The sequence below is a fragment of the Cervus elaphus genome, chromosome 6 (genome assembly GCF_910594005.1).
Source record: "Cervus elaphus chromosome 6, mCerEla1.1, whole genome shotgun sequence".
Classification (NCBI taxonomy): Eukaryota; Metazoa; Chordata; class Mammalia; order Artiodactyla; family Cervidae; genus Cervus; species Cervus elaphus.
The window spans coordinates 357,431-375,081 of NC_057820.1; the positions used below are offsets into that span (position 1 = coordinate 357,431).

At 54.1% G+C, this 17,651-nt stretch overlaps 1 protein-coding gene across 1 annotated transcript in view; it reads right to left on the bottom strand.

Annotated features, from left to right (window-relative positions):
* Nucleotides 1-17,651, bottom strand: part of CPLX1 (complexin 1) — a 41,019-nt gene that overhangs the window by 20,910 nt on the left and 2,458 nt on the right. The gene's annotated exons all lie outside the window — the stretch shown is intronic.

Here is a 17,651-nt window from a genome sequence, read left to right on the forward strand (position 1 = left end):
ACAGTGTTACACACTTCTGTCCATAGTTCTTCAGGGTATCAGATATAATATCTTGAATCTATTTTACTGTATAATCATATGGAGTTTGATTTAGGTCATACATGAATGGCCTAGTGGTTTCCCCTATTTTCTTCAATTTAAGCCTGAATTTTGCAATGAGGAGCTCATGATCTGAGCCACAGTCAACTCCAGGTCTTGTTTTTGTTGACTGTATAATCTTCTTCATCTTCAGCTATGAAGAACATATCATTCTGATTTTGGTATTGACCATCTGGTAATGTCCATGTGTAGAGTCATCCCTTGGGTTGTTAGAAAATGGTATTTGCTATGACCAGCATGTTCTCTTGACAAAACTCTGTTAGCCTTTGCCCTGCTTCATTTTATTTTATTTATGTTTTTTTTTTTTGCCCTGCTTCATTTTATACTCCCAGGTCAAGCTTGCCTATTATTCCAGGCATCTCTTGACTTCCTATTTTTGCATTCCAACCCCATATGATGAAAAAGACATCTTTTTTTCAGTGTTAATTTAGAAGGTGTTGTAGGTCTTCACGCATGCATGCATGCTAAGTCACTTCAGTCATGTCAGACTCTTTGAGACCCCATGGACTATAGCCTGCCAGGCTCCTCTGTCCATCGGGGGAAACCTGTAGGTCTTCATAGAAACATTCAACTTCAGCTTCTTCAGCATCAATGGTTGGGGCATAGCCCTGGATTACTGTGATGTTGAATGGTTTGCCTTGGAAAGAAACTGAGGTCATTCTGTCATTTTTGAGGCTTCACCCAAGTACTGCATCTCAGACTCTTGTTGACTATGAGGGCTACTCCATTTCTTCTAAGGGATTCTTGCTCACAGGAGTAGGTATTAATATAATGGTCATCTGAATTAAATTTGCCTATTCCCATCCATTTTAGTTCACTGATTTCTAAAATGTCAGTGTTCACTCTTGCCATCTCCTGCCTGACCACGTCCAATTTATCTTGATTCATGGACTTAACATGGCTTTCCTGGTGGCTCACATGGTAAAGAATCCACCTGCAATGCAGGAGACGCAGGTTCAACCCTTGGGTCAGGAAGATTCCCTGGAGAAGGGAATGGCTACCCACTCCAGTGTTCTTGCCTGGAGGATCCCATGGACAGAGGAGGGGAGCCTAGATGGCTACAGTCCATGGGGTCACAAAGAGCTGGACATGACTGAGTGACTGAACATGCACACACACACATGGACCTAAGATTCCAGTTCTTATGTGGAGATAGGATGTAGAAGGATGTGCGCTCATCTTCTTCTGTGAGAACTCCAAAATTACAACTCACTGCTGAACAACTGTTGACAGGAGAATGCTGGATCCCACCAAAAAGATACCCCACATCCAAGGGCAAAGGAGAAGCCCCAGCAAGATGGTAGGAGGGGTGAAAACACATCAAGAATCAAACTCCATACCCACCAGAGATGCTTGGAGGGGTCAAACAAACCTTGTGCACACCAGGACCCAGAGACCCACAGAACTGTGTTTGAGTGTCTCCTGCAGAGGTATGGGTCCGCAGTGGCCTGCTGCAAGGGCAGGGGCTCTGGGTGCAGCAGACCTGGGTATGGCACAAGCCCTCTTGGGGGAGGTCACCATTAACCCCACAATAGAGCCGCCAGAACTTACACAGGACTGAGGAAACAGACTCTTGGAGGGCACAAACAAAACTATGTGTACCAGGATCCAAGAGAAAGGAGCAGTGACCCCACAAGAGACTGACCCAGACTCTCCAGCAGAGGCGTGTGTTGGCGGTGGCCTGCTGCAGGGTTGGGGCATTGAGTGCAGCGGTGAGTACATGGGACCATTTGAAGGAGGGCACCATTATCTCCATCACCTCCACCATAGTTTGGCCTGAGGTCAAACCACAGGGAGGGAACACAGCCCCTCCTATCAACAGAAAATTGGACTAAAGATTTACTGAGCATGGCCCCGCCCATCAGAACAAGACCCAGTTTCCCCCTCAGTCAGTCTCTTCCATCAGGAAGCTTCCACAAGTCTCTTATCCTTATCCATCAGAGGGCAGACAGAATGAAAACCACAATCACAGTGAACTAACCAAACTGATCACATGGACCACAGCCTTGTCTAACTCAATGAAACTATGAGCCATGCCATGTAGGGCCACCCAAGACAGATGGGTCATGATGGACAGTTCTGACAAAACATGGTCCACTGAAGAAGGGAATGGCAAACCACTTCAGTATTCTTGCCTTGTGAACCCCATAAACAGTATGAAGAGGCAAAAATACCATTCAGGTGTGACCTAAATCAACCCCCTTACAATTATACAGTGGAAGTAACAAATAGATTCAAGAGATTAGATCTGATAGACAGAGTGCCTGAAGAACTATGGATAGAGGTTCATGACATTGTACAGGAGGCAGGGATCAAGACCATCCCCAGGAAAAAGAAATGCAAAAAAACAAAATGGCTGTCTGAGGAGGCCTTACAAATTTCTGAGAAAAGAAGAGAAGCTAAAGGCAAAGGAGAAAAGGAAAGATATTCCCACTTGAATGCAGAGTTCCATAGAATAGCAAGAAGAGATAAGAAAGTCTTCCTCAGTGATCAATGCAAAGAAAAAGAGGAAAACAATAGAATAGGAAAGACTAGAGATCTCTTCAGGAAAATTAGAGATCCCAAGGGAACATTTCATTCAAAAATGGGCACAATAAAGGACAGAAATGGTATGGACCTAACAGAAGCAGAAGATATTAAGAAGAGGTGGCAAGATTACACAGAAGAACTATACAAAAAAGATCTTCATGACCCAGATAACCATGATGGTGTGATCACTCATCTAGAGCCAGACATCCTGGAATTCGAAGTCAAGTGGGCCTTAGGAAGCATCACTATGAACAAAGCTAGTGGAGGTGATGGAATTCCAGTTGAGCTACTTCAAATCCTAAAAGATGATGCTGTGAAAGTGCTGCACTCAATATGCCAGCAAATTTGGAAAATTCAGCAATGAAAAGGTCAGTTTTCATTCCAATCCCAAAGAAAGGCAATGCCAAAGAATGCTCAAACTACTGAACAATCGCACTCATCTCACACACTAGCAAAGTAATGCTCAAAATTCTCCAAGCCAGGCTTCAACAGTACATGAACCGTGAACTTCCAGATGTTCAAGCTGGATTTTAAAAAGGCAGAGAAACCAGAGATCAAATTGCCAACATCCGTTGGACAATAAAAAAAGCAAGAAAGTTCCAGAAAAACATTTCTGCTTTATTGATTATGCCAAAGCCTTTGACTGTGCAGATCAAAACAAAATGTGGGAAATTCTTCAAGAGATGGGAATACCAGACCACCTTACCTGCCTCCTGAGGAATGTGCATGCAGGTCAAGAAGCAACAGTTAGAACTGGATATGGAACAACAGACTGGTTCCAAACTGGGAAAGGAGTACGTCAAGGTTGTATATTGTAACCCTGCTTATTTAACTTATATGCAGAGTATATCATGTGAAATGCTGGGCTGGATGAAGCACAAGCTGGAATCAAGATTGCGAGAAGAAACATCAATAACCTCTGATATGCAGATGACACCACCATTATGGCAGACAGCAAATGAGAACTAAAGAGCCTCTTGTTGAAAGTGAAAGACGAGAGTGGAAAAGTTGGCTTGAAATTCAACATTCAGAAAACTAAGATCATGGCATCCAGTCCCATCACTTTACAGCAAATAGTTGGGGAAACAATGGCAACAGTGAGAGAATTTATTTTTTTCAGCTCCAAAATCACTGCAGATGGTGACTGCAGTCAAGACATGGCTTGACTGTAAGCCAAGACACTTCCTCCTTGGAAGAAAAACTATGACCAACCTGGAGAGCATATTAAAGAGCAGAGACATTACTTTGCCCACAAAGGTCCATCTAGTCAAAGTTATGGTTTTTCTGTTAGTCATGGATGGATGTGAGAGTTGGACTATAAAGAAAGCTGAGCACTGAAGAACTGATGCTTTTGAACTGTGGTGTTGGAGAAGGCTTGAGAGTCCCTTGGACTGCAAGGAAATCCAACCAGTCCATCCTAAAGGAAATCAGTCCTGAATATTCATTGGAAGGACTGATGCTGAAGCTGAAGCTCCAGTACTTTTGCCACCTGGTGCGAAGAGTTGACTCATTGGAAAAGACCCTGATGCTGGAAAAGATTGAAGGCAGGATAAGAAGAGGACAACAGAAGATGAGATGGTTTGATGGCATCACTGACTCGATGGACATGACTTTGAGCAAGCTCTGGGAGTTGGTGATGGACAGGGAGTCCTGGGGTGCTACAGTCCATGGGTCACAAAGAGTCGGACACGACTGAGCTGCTGAACTGAACTGAACTGATGCAATATTGCTCTTTACAGCACTGAACTTTACTTTCACCAGCAGTGAAACCACAGCCACGTGTCGTTTCTGCTTTGGCCTCTCCATTCTTTTCGAACTGTTAATCATTGCCCTCCACTCTTCCCCAGTAGCTTATTGGACACTTTCTGACCTGGGGGGGTTTGTCTTCCAGCGTCATATCTTTTTGCCTTTTCATACTGTTCATGGGGTTCTCCAGGCAAGAACACTGGAGTGGTTTGCCATCCTCATCCAGTGGACCATGTTTTGTCAGAACTCTTCACTACGACCGTCTGTCTTGGGTGGCCCTGCACGGCATGGCTGATGGCTTCATTGAGTTACGCAAGCCCCTTCACCAGAACAAGGCTGTGATCAACAAAGGGGCTGTGACAGTTTCTCAAGTTTTCCTTTTCTTGACGACCTGCTCACTTTAAGGAGCGCTTATCAGGAAGTCCATGTGTTTCTGTTAGGACTTGTCTGATGCCCTTCTCTTGATTATGCTGGGTGCCAGGTTCGGGGAGGAGGACTCAGAGGGTGGAGTGCCTTCTCATTCCCTCCCCCCCGAACCCAGCCACACTCTCGATGAGACAGTCACCTTGCTGTCCTGGCTGGCCCCCTGGAGCTGAGGGTTATGGTCTACTGCCTCAGGCTTTGGCGCATGTCTTTCTTTTTTAAATAATTGAATTTATTTACATGCAGTTATGGCTGTGCTGGGTCTTTGTCACTGCGCAGGCTCTCCTGGAGTCATGACAAGCTCGGGGTGTGCTCCGGGTGCAGCGTGCACTCCTGTTGAGTGCATGGTCCAGGGCACAGGCTCAGGAGTTATGGGGCAGGGACTCTGCTGCTCTGCCACACATGGATCTTTGTGACCCAGGGGTCAAACCTGTGTCCCCTGCACTGGCAGGCGGATTCGTACCAACTGAGCCACCAGGGAAACCATGCCTGTTTCTTAATTGGGCTGTTGATCACTTTATTCTTAACTGGTAACTGTTCTTTATATATTCTGAATACAAGTCTGATTTTATTGATCTTCTTAACTAACTTCTGTCATCCCCACCCCTCATTTCAGTAATTTCCATTCTGATCTTTATTATTTCCTTTCTTTTGCTTACAGTGGAGGTGATTATGATTTCCCTGGTGGCTCAGATGGTAAAGCATCTGCCTACAATGCAGGAGGCCCGGGTTTGGAAGATCCTCTGGAGAAGGAAATGGCAACCCACTCCAGTACTCTTGCTTGGAACATCTCATGGATGGAGAAGCCTGGCAGGCTACAGTCCATGGGGCCACAAAGAGTCAGACACGACTGAGCGACTTCACTTCTTCTGCTTACTTTGGGTTTCATTCCTTTCCCTCAGTTTCAGCTGTCAGAAGTTGAAGTTAATCATTGGAAACCTTTCTTCATTTCTGCTGAAGTGTTTGGTGATGTGTTTCCCTCTAAACACAACTTCACTGAATTCCACAATTTGTATCTTTTTGCCATTTGCATTCAGTTCATAGAGCTCTCTAACTTCCTCGCTGATCCTTCGTGGCCTCATGGGCTGTTTAGAGTGTGTTGTTCAGTTTCCAAATATTTGGGCAGATATTCCAGACCTCCTTCTGTTATGTGTTTCTTGTTTCATCCCATTGTGGACAGAGAACTCGCTCCAGTCGCTGTGGACTGGACTCCTATGTCTATTGAGGCTGCTTCTGTGGCCAAGAATAAGGTCGGAAAACAGTCTGAGCGAGAACCATCCTGAGTGCCTGCAGTCAGTGGACTGTATCGGTTGGCAGCTTGCTCCAGTCTGTAGGTCCTTCTGATGTTACCACCAGAATTTGTGGGTCGTCTGTTTCTCCTTTAAGCTCCACCTGTTTTTGCTCACATGTCTTGAAACTTATTATAAACAGAAATGGTCAGGACTCATTATAAGTAGAAGTGGTCAGGACTGTTATGCCCTCTTGATTAACCGGTTCCTTCTCACTGGGAAAGAACCATCTTCCCCTTGGTCATAATCTTTGCTCTGAAATCTACTGTCTGACATTAATGTGGCCCCTCCACGCTTCTCATTCTTCCTTTTTAATTTTCCCTTATTTCTGTCTTTATATTTCAGGTGCGTTTCTTATAGGCGTGATAAAGTCGGGTCTTGATTTTCTACCAAATCCAAGATCTGCACCTTTTATGAGAATGTCCCCAAGAGCAAGAGCAGAAAAAGCTACCGATCACCGGGCCTCCATCAAAGTAAGAAGTGCACGACCTCTGCTCTGGTTGTGGGGAAATTATCCTCAGACTAAACCTTTCTCTGGTCCCACCAAACAAAGTTCAGACAAGACAGGAAAGAGTCAAGCTGTATCTAAATAACTTGACCACAGACTGAACGAAACAAGTGTATTTAGGAAAACAGAACCGTGAAGCAGCAACAGGGTGAATGGACTCAGTGTGGGGCGTCTGTGAAAAGCCTCCAGGCCAGCGAAGACCTGGAAGGCAGCAACCGGCGGGAGGCAGCCACTCCACAGCCTGGCAGGACAGCCACAGAAACCGGGGTGGGGAGGGTGCGCAGAGCGTCGGAGAGGTAGATGGGGTGGTGAGTAACAGAAAGTACACCTAAAGTGAGTAAGTCACAAACAGTGGCAAGCACTGGCTATTCAAAAGTGTGGCTGAGTGAACAAAAAATGTTAAATCCCACTATGACTCCAAAATGTAATTAAAAGTGAGATCAACTTTAGCCATGGAACCACCCATGCCGGGAAGTGCGCCCGGCCTGGGTACAGACTTGCCGGATCTGCATAGAGGGCACTTTGGAGCCTTGACAGACCATCCCCGCACACCCTTCGTGCCGCGTTCGTGACAGCAGGGATTCCATGGTCTCCTGGAGGCCAGCCCTGCAGCCGCCACACTGCCGTCTCAGCAACTCCGCGTGGTTTCCGTCCGCATGGCACCTCTCACGGCCCCACGGTTAGTCTGCTTACTGGATTCTGTTTATCTGTTTCTGACACTAGAACATCCACTTCATCAAATAGAGACCGTCTGTCTGTGTCCAGCTCATGGGAAGCACTCAGTGAATACATGACATTGGATGACGGGATGTAAGTGCGGGGCGCCCTGCAACACTGTTGATGAGAGCGGAGAGCCCGGGTGTGAGATGGTACTGGCTAAGTCAGTGCTGGTAATTCATACACGCCCCCTACACATGAATGAGTTCTGTTCCAAGGGCACGTTCATAGGTCTACAAAGATAGCCTTGGTACCCAACTAACACAACTGGTGTATAGAACCATATGGTTGTTGTTTAGTCGCTAAGTCATGTCCGACACTTTGCGACCCCATGGACCATAGCCCCCCAGGCTCCTCTGTCCATGGGATTCTCCAGGCAAGAACACTGGAGTGGGTTGCTATTGCCTTCTGCAATAGTACCATATAGTAATAGGTTTATAACACTATTCACACAAATACATAAAAACAAACAGAGAACATTGTCAATCTTACAGTGCAGTACCTTGGAAAGGACGGTAGTACAGGACAGCAGCTGACACACTGGGGCTGGTGTCACAAGAACAGGCGAGAAGAGCTCCTGATGGAGGAGGGGAGGGGTGGGGACGGTCCTGCTGAAGGGCCGTCAGCAACGGGACGCGGCGGGCAGGCTGCAGCCTCGCGCACACCGGAGGCTGACGGCGCGCACGTTTGCGTCTCTGAAAGCTCACAACCTGAAGGTTCGAATGTCAGGGACTTACTGTCCCAGCCATCCCAGCTTCAGAGGTCCGCACACCCGGGGCTCGTGCCGGACCCCATGACGCTGCTTGTCCTCCACAGCTGCGTCTCGCGGTCCTGTGATTCTCAGACTGAAGGCCTGTGGGGACCCTACGCTGAGCAGCCTGTCAGCGCCGTGTTGTCAGCAGTGTTTACCCCCTTCCCGTCTCCTGCCACATCTGGTGATTCTCACAACGTCTCAGACCCTCCACCAGCAAAACGACTGCAAGTCCCTGAAGGTGGCGATGATGGCTAGCATTTTCTACAGTACAGTTTTTTAACCCAGATATAAACACTGTCTTTTTTAGACAAAACACTGCTGCACACTTAATAGATATATCGTAGTGTGAACATACCTTCCGTATGCACTGGGAGCCCAGAAAATGCACACGACTCACTTATTGCAACATTGCCTTTACTGCGGTGGTCTGGAACTGACCCCACACTGACTGAGGTCTGCCTGCACTGGTCTTCCCAGCACACAGCACTCACCCCAGCTGCCCTGTGTCCCATCCCATCCAGGGGGTCTAATCCCAGGTGTCTTAAAGCCAGTCATCCTGACAACTGATGGTACCAAGTCGTGGTTGAACAGGCTGGACTGAACACCCATACTTGTCTACACCACTTGCACAACCGACTAAAATGGGAGCAAAATGCAAAGCTGTAATTCCACAAGGACACAGAATGGGAACACAGAGAGCAAGGCAACTGAGATATCAAATTGGGGGCAACGGAACAGAAGCACAGGTGGAGGGCGGTGAGGGGTCAGCAAGGAGGCAGAGGAGCCCTGCCCAGGGCACCCACACTGGGAGTGGGGTCAAAGATGACCCAAAGCAAGGTCCCGAGAGCGAGAAATTTCACAATGCCAGGTCAAAAGGAAACCGTCAGAGCCTCCAGAGAGAAAAACATATGGGTCGTGGAAAAGCAACTGGGAGTGAGGGCAGTGTGAGATCAATAGCAGCTTAGAATCCGCAACAGACATAAAGCTTCAGAACCCAAGGAGGAAGTTCTGTAAAATCCACAACTTTATACCCAGCCCACTGGCAGTGGTGCACGAAGGCAGAATAGAGACTGGCGGCCGGGAGGGTCCCCAGGGCCCAGCAGGAGGGGGTGGGGGAGGCCTGGGCACGGCACACGGTGCCGGCGGGGCGGAAGGTGCTGGTGTCCTGGGGCAGTGGCCCCAGAGGAAGGAACACGGCGGCCAGTTGTCTGGGGCCTTTAACACATGAGCGGTGGCTCAGGGTAAAGAGCCGCCTGCCAGTGCAGAAGACGCAGAAGGCATGGGCTCAGTCTCTGAGTAGGGAAGATCCCCTGGAGCTGGAAATGGCAGCCCACTCCAGTATTCCTGCCTGGGCAACTCCATGGACAGGGGAGCCTGGTGGGCCAGCCCATGGGGTCGCAGAGAGTCGGACGCTAGTGAGCGCGAGCACAGACCCTGGGGACAGGGGCTGCTGCTGGGACTTGGGAAGAGCTCAAGACAGAACTCAGAGCACCAGACAGACAGGGAATGCAGCACGGTAGCTCAGCAGGCCACGGGTTCTGGAGGAAAGGGCGTCACTGGGCACCCCGCGGGACGCAGTGCGCCAAGGGGACACGTCGGGAAGGGCAGGAGGTCTGTCCCAAGTGAGGGTCCCCGTCCAGCCCTGGAAGCCAAGAGACATCTGAGAGCTAACACGCCCGCAGGTGCTTTCAGCTCCAGGGGGCCCCTTGGGTGCGAATTCAAGTTACACCTGCAGCCCCGCTTCTGCCCACAGGACGGAGGGCAACAATTAACAACCTGTTCCTGAAACTGGAGTCAAGTCTGTACATCACCCACAGGACGAGTTTCACCTCAATCTGTCTGCACGGCAGATGGAGACGCCCCTAAAGCCTGCACTGCTGAAAGGGCTGATGTAAGAAATGACCTTGCCCGGTGTTTTCTGTCCAAAGCTGTTTTAAACCACAGTTGCCAGGAAAGGCTCACTCTTCTCCCCCAGGTTTGGAACAGCCAGCCGATCCCCAAACTAGTTCTAATAAACTGACAGCAGAGTCTTTAAAAGTCTTTAAAAGACTGTGCAGAGTCTTTTAAAATTAGAGCTGGATCTGAAGGAATTTGTTTCTCCTTGAAAAAATACTTTCAAATACTATAATTTCAAGGAAGTAATGAGTGATCTAATGGATGAGTTTGAAAGTGATGTGGTGTCTCAATTTTCCATACCACTTCTTTATGCTTTTCTGTATTATTTCAGTTCCCTGAACATTACAGTGAACACTTATAATTTTCAAGCTAGGAAAGAAGTCCATTTTCATGTTAAAAAATAAATATGGACTAGTACCTATTATCAAATTGAAGGCAAAGATAAAATATTTTTATAATTAAGAAAACATTGACTGTAATACCAATCCTCCAGATCAAAACCACAGACCCGAAGAAGGTGGATAAGGGTGGAGGCCTGACAGAAGGGCTCACAGAACTTGCTTGGCAAGACCTGGAGACACACGGCTTTGATCCTGACAGCGACAACTAGGGCCCGAATGATGTTTCCAAATGGCACATAGGTTCTAAAACACTGCAGAAGGTTTTTAAAAAGCAAATTTAGTCCATACATTAAGAATAAATAAATGACATAGCAAGAAAGCATGTAAATAGGTTAAAGTGAGGACACCACAGGTTAGATCAGAGGTTAACCGTGATGAGACACATTAAACAGTGAACATTCTTGCAAAACAAGACATGCAGTGAAGCCGCTCACAGACGCCCAACCTGCTGCCCAGTGGAGGTGCTTGGCCTGTGGGCCCGGGTGGGCAACTGCAGCCCTGCATGCAGGCCCGTGCTGGGCTCTCCTCAACACCCCAGGCCGAGGAAGCAGCCACACCCACCTCAGGCCGCCGTCTGCTCTCCGCTGCCCCGGGGCCAGCACCCCACATGCCCGCTGGCCCCGCCGGGATGACCCGGAGGTGGGAGAGGCGGCGTCCCACCCTGTCCTCGTCCGTGTCCTCGCTGCAGGCAGAGACCACCCCGCCTGAGGTTACGGCCCAGCCGGGGCGCCCACGCCCTCGGGAGGGGAGACTCAAAGCTTGGGCCTGTCACCCTGCTGAGAGCCGTGCTCTGCCCCGGGCCTGGGGCCTCTCCTGAAGCTGGCCGAGGGCCTGGCCAGGGGCTGGCTCCATGGAGGGTCACTTGGGAGGTCCCTGTGCCCAGTCTTAACCAGAGTTGGGCCTGGCCTGCCCGGCCTTCATCTTCTGCAGAGCTCAGTGCTCCCCTGCTTCCCTGGCCTTGCTTCCCTCGCCGGCTGGCCGGGCGCACCGGGCAGGCACTCCATGCCCGTCGGGGAAGGGCCGTGGGCCACCGCTGTCTCTGCCTGTGGCGCCGGGCGCCAGGCAGAGCGTCTGGCCATGGTTTCAGGAGAGGACGCCCAGAGACAGGCAAGATGAGGCCGTCTGTGAGTGAGTCCAGCAGAGCCTGGCCCAGGACAGACGGTGCGGCCCCAGGCCTCTGCCCGGCTGGCCCCCAGCCCCCTGCACTCCCCAGGTCTGCAGCGGAGGCAGTGGCCCAGGGCCCAGGGGAGGGGCCTGCCTGCCCCAGCCCGCACCTCCTGTCCTGAGGCGGAGCAGAGGCTCCCTCCAACCCTCTGCACAGCAGGTGCCGTCCTCTAGACACAGCTGGAGGGTCATGAGCAGCTGCTGCTGGGGGTGGGGTCACCCACCGTGTTCATTCTGGGGTGGAGCAGGGGGCACCCCACTGCAGAGGCCGCCTTCTGAAGGGTGCGACGTGCGGCGGGGTCCTGCGGCCCAGGGACCCTCAAGGGCCCGAGGCCAGAGCCCTTTGCCCATGTTGGGGTCCCCGTTCTCTCTGCATCTCCCTCCTGCCACCCCGTGTTGGGGGTTCCCGTTCTCCCTGCCCCTCCTGCTGCAGCCCCGGCACCCCCTCTCCCCAGAGGCCCCTCAACCGTGGCCTTCCTGCCCATCCTGGGCGGCGGGGGCCAGAGGACAGGCAGAGGCCTCAGGCTGCAGTGGCCAGGGTGCCTGCCCAGCTCCCAGCTCGGGAAGCAAAGCTCAGCACGTAGGCCTGGTGTCTCCCCTTGGACGCAGCCACAGCGTCCTCGGGGATGAGAGGGGCAGCCATCACACCAGCAGACACTCCCAGCTTGTGCCACCAGCCGCCCAGCCCCAGGAGTCCTCACCTCCCGAGCGCAGTCTGCACCGGCACCCAGATTCCAACACCCAGCCCAGCACGCTCAGCCTTCCACTGGCGCCAGGGAAGACGTCCGCCTCGCCCAGACGCCACAGCTCATGGGCTAGTCCACGGGACCAAAGGGACCTACAGGGCGAGGTGGGGGCTCCCCCAGCCCCCCAAGCTGGAGGTCCCACCTGACCGCTGCAGGGCTGAGAGGAGCCACCACCCCCCGCCCCCCAACCCGCCCCACCCCCGCCACCGTCAGAACAGAAGAAAAGTGAGCCGATGCTGGAAAACGGGCTTGTGCAGGGTGCGAGCACCACTGGGCCGGGAGGAGGGGCTGGAGAGACCCCACCTGCCCCCAGACGGGATGGGGACTCGCAGCAGCCAGCAGCAGGCATCTCAGAGGACCGGCTCCCCCCACATGGGGCCGCAGCCCCAGAGGGGCTGCTCAGATCTGCCAGGAGCCTCCTCCCAGACCTCTGCTGACCCTGGCTTGGGTTCAGGAAGCCAAGGACTCTGGGACTTGCCCGCAGTGGGCTTTACCAAGACTTGACGCTGATTTGGGGTTTTGCCAAGCCCTGCTCTGTGAAAGGTGAAAACGTGCAGAGAGGCAGACCCAGCCCCACAGACTGGCTGGCAGCATGGTTCACATGGAGCTGTTCACACAAGTGCCTTAATCCCATCTGGAACCGCTCACCGACCAACAGGACAAAAAATAAACGACCTGACAGCTGAAGTGCATTGTATGCAGTTTATTCCCCGGTTGGGGCTAAAGCATCTCTGACTGAGTGTCGGCTTCACCAACAGGAGGGCCTCTCCTGAGGGAAGGGCTGTCCAGGGCTTCGGGAGGAAAGACAGCTTCTCTGAAGCATCCTTTTAGCCTCTAAGAGATGAGAGGTAAGAGGTGTTTCTGCTGAACCCCGCGAGGTGAGCTAGTGCTTCTTCCGTCCAACATGGCATCTGGGAGCATGCTCTGAATGGAAACTGGTATTTTATCATCTAGTGTTTGCTGGCTGCCTGCAGAGGAGGAGCCCAGCTCTCAAGGGAAGGAGACACCTCCGCACTCTAGGAGCTTGTGGTCTGGGGGCCCTGTTCCTAGAAATCAAGGGTTCCCAGGCTGGTGGGGGGCTGGTGTGAGCTGCCTTGTTTGGAGGGTGATGGGCTTCCCCGGCCCTCACCTTCCCAGACCTTCTTGCCTGTGACACATAGTGGAAACCTCCACGAGATTTCACAGGCATCCTTGCCAAGCAAAGAGGTGCTGCCTCCTTCTTCCTCCCCTCACTGTGCATGGGACGCTGGAACAGCAGCAGCCACTTTGCGACCGCGGCAGAAGCAAGCTGACTGCTCTACTAGGAGGACAGGGCACAATGAAAACCAGAGCCAGGTCCCTGATGGCTCAGCTGAGCAGCTGAGCCACTTCCTGACACCTCATCATGTGAGGAAAACAAACCTCAATCCAAGCCACGCTGACTGGTTCTCTGCAATTTGAGTCAAAAGTATCCTCTCCAGTGCAGAATTCTAGAGTTCCCCCACCCCAGTCTGTTCCGACCCTGCAGTCCAGCTCAGCCTGTGATGCTCATCCTCCCAGAGACCAGAGGACCTGGCCTCCCTGGCCAGTGCCCCAGCAGAGCAGCCCCTAACCTGTGGGAAGCGCCTGATAGAGTGAACCCCCATGGGAGCAGCCCTGCCCTCAGGCCCTGGGTCTGGACAGGACGGGGATGACTGGCCTCACCCTTGGTGTGGAACCGGGAGCAGGGCGGCGTGGGGTCCCCAGGTCCAGGCTCTGCCCAGGGGTTCCCTCCCCAGGGTGCCTCCCTCTGTGGAGATCTCGGTGACATGGTGCCCCTACCGCCCGCACACACGCAGAAGTGCAGGCCTGAGGACAGCGGCTCCCCATTCCCTCATCCCTTCCACACGCGGGGCACAGGCCCCCTGCTCTCCTGGCCCTCAAAAGAGGATGAAATCTCAGCCCAGACTCCCTGCCTGTAGGACGGGCCCAGGGCCGACTCACCACAGGACACCGTCCACACCGCCCAAGCCCCAGGATGTGCCAGGGCAGGCCTGATCTCGGGGAGGAAGACCCCTCAGGCTTGGGCTCTGGGCTGCCTTCCAAGCCTGTGCCGGCCCCCAAGACCCTGGGCCTTTGCACTTGTGGCATCCCAGGCTGTCCCCTCCTCCTTGGAGCCCCCTTCGCACATCCCCTCCTCCGTGAAACCCTCCCCTGCCCCTCACTGCTCTGAGGACCTAACACGTTCCAGACACAGAACACGCCATACTGAGGACAAGACAGGACAGCCCCTGCGGACCAGGCCACTCGGGGCAAAATAGCCGTGCGCTCCTGATTTAGCCCAAAGAGCACCTGCAGCAGGCACACTAACCCAATGATGCCCACCTCTCCTCCGACATGGAGCTCCGGGGCGTTCACCACTGCCTGGCCCTGGGGGAAATCAGCTTCTTCAAGTCACATCCTTGAGGACCCTGAGTCCCCGACCCAGACAGACGCAGCCGGGCTCCCAGCCGCCACACAACCCTGCATCAGCGTTCTCTTCTCTCAGGGAAGGAGCGTTCGTTCACTTAAATCTGGAGGCGTCTTGAGGGATCTCGGGAGGGCCCAATGCCCATCAAGGCCTCCCGGACGTTCTCCTAGTGAGAACAAGTTTGCCAACAGCTCGCACCTTCCTCGATTACTGGCCCCAAGAGGATGGGCCCCAGCTGGTCCCATGTGCCTCCCACAACCCCGGGCCCCTGGCCTCCGGGTGATACCAGCAGAATCGAGTGCCGGGGCCCACGTTTTCTGGGTCTTAAGGGCCCCCAGTGCTCCGTCAGCCCAGGGAGCGTCCAGGCCCTAAGAGCAGAGGCTCCCGGCCCACCGGGTCCCACGCACACTGCAGGAAGATGGGGTGGGGCCTGAGCCGGGGCCTCCAAGGTCCACTCCAGGGCCTGGTAGTGACTGGGCAGACCCTACCACCTCAGGGAGGGCCCGGAGCCCCCGTCCATTCCTCCATAGCCCGCGGCTGCCCTCCTGCCACAAGGAACACCTGGAACCTGGAAGCTGCGAGGAGCTGCAGTTCAGGGCCACGGGCCCTGCTGGGACCTGGCAGGGTGGGAGGGCCTGCGGGTGGCCTCCGTGCTCCCCCTGCAGCCAGCGGGCATCCCCTCGCCGCCCGCCTGCCCAGGGCAGCCCCATCCCCACTCGACACGACAGCTCCTCATGGACACCCCCGTGTCCGCTCCCCTGCAGCAGGGGCTCCCAGGCCCGCGCCCAGCTCCCAGATGACCTGTGGTTCCCAGACAGGTGGGCTCTGAGTCCACCAGACAGGCTGGTGGAGGAGCACCCTCAGCAAGGCCGCAGGGCCACGGCTCAGAGCCGGAGGCCACGCCAGGCACAGGGCGGGCATCCACGGAGTCACGGGAGGGCCTGGGCTCGCCTGGGGTTTCAGGGCCCACCAAGCGTGAGCTGGCCCTTCCTGAGCGGGCCCTGCCCTACCTCACGGGGGTGCCCAGGATGTGCAGGCGGGCAGGATGGACAGGGCAGAGGCTGCCAGTGGGGTCGAGACCAGACAACTGAGGGGGTAAGAGGCATGCACACCCCAGACACAACGGTTCTCCCCCAAACACAGCCCTCAAGGGGGCTGGAGGGTGGGGCATGCATCGGGGCCAGACGGGTGGGGCCGGACAGGTGGGGGCAGAAGTGTGGAAGGCGTGCACCTGTCTGTGGCCCAGCAGGTCCCAGGCTGGTTCCTCCCAAGAGCCCCAGAGTGGACAAGCCTGGGCAGATGCAGCCGTGTGTCCGGGCCGCTGTGGTGCCCCGTCTGTCTGCCCGTCTGTCCCACGCTGGACTCCTGAGTCCTGCCGCTGCTGGCCCTGCCAGGCAGTTACCTGGAAACCTCTGCCCAACAAAAAAGACCTTGACTGAGACACAGCCAAGCAGACGGTCTGGCTTAATTAGGCCGCATGGAGTCTTGTCCCCAGCGCTGAGAGCAAGGCCTGCCTAGGGCTCCCTCCAGGCTGTGAGTCCTTCTCTGAGCGCGCGTGTGTGTGCACACGGCCACACACATCTCTGCTTCAGGCCCCGACTCAACTTCTCAACCTGTTTCTAATCATCCCTGTGTCTGTGCACCTCTCTACCTCTCTGTCTGCCTGTCCATCCATGCCTGTCTGTCTGTCTTTTCTCCCTGTCTGTCTCTATCAGTGTCTGTGTCTGTCTCTGTGCGTCTGTCTCTCTGTCTACATCTGTCTGTCTCTCTCAGTCTCTCCCTGTCTGTCTCTCTGTCTGTTTCCCCCTGTCTGTCTCTCTGTCTGTTTCCCCCTGTCTGTCTCTGTCTGCCTGGCCTGCACTTGCACTTCCTGCCCTGGTTCCTCGGGTCTCCCAGGCTCCATCTCAGCCACCCCGTCTTCCGCTCTGAGCTGCTGACCCCCACGCTCCATCCCTGCCCGCCCTCCAGCACCTGCCCACAGGCCTCTCTCCCACGTCAGTCTGCCCCCAGCCCTGCTTCCCCATGGCTCGGCCTCAGGCCGGGACACTTCCATCGTCCCTTTCTCATCTGTCTCTGACCATGCCTGCTCGGGGCCAGCCTGCCTCAGCATCTGAGGCTCTAGTCTGTGTCTCTGGAATCAGCTCCCAGTCTCCGTCTGTCTGCCTCTCACCCACACTCACCCTAAGAGAACAGAATGCTGCCTGCCGGGGGAGAGAGGAGACAAGGTCTCGCCCGGAGCAGCCCTGGGGTGTGAATGGGCTGGGGGCGGGCGTAACGCCAGGCTGGGGCACCCCCAGCACCCCAGCCCGCGCTGTCACCACAGCAGGAGGAACTTTGGGCAGCCACGGAACAAAGGCAATCCAGGCTGGCAATTACCCAGCTAATTTCAGCCATGTAGACAGCCAATCAAATATTTCGGTTTCTTTCCAAGCCCACCTCAGGGCCTGAATTAGCTGTCTAATTAATTATCTGTAGCAGCCAGGGGCTGGCTGGGGGGAGCCGGGAGCCGCCTGTGCATGGATCACGCCCGTGACGTAATCGTTATAATTAGACTCAACCTGCAGCCCATCCCTGACCGCAGAGCCTGGAAATGTGGCCCCGGGCCTCCCCCTGACAGCTTTCCTCTTAACTTGAGTTGGGAGGAGATGTGGCCCACTGTGGGGCCCCTGTCCTAGGCACGGGTCCCTAGGGCCTCCATCCTGCCCCTAGCTCCTAGCACCAAGCCACGTGGCACCCCACCTCTGGTGAAAAGCAGCCTGTCACCCCTGCTGAGAGGTGGGCTTGCCCTGCAGCACGTGACCCACACCTGGCTGCAAAAGGCATCCGGTCAGGGTGGGGCTGAAGGAGGCCACGTGTGGAAGACAGCTCAGACGGCAGAGTGGGGCAGCACCTGTCACCGGGGCTCCCACGGCTGGCACTCATCGGGGGAGCCCGGCGCACAGAGCCGGCCC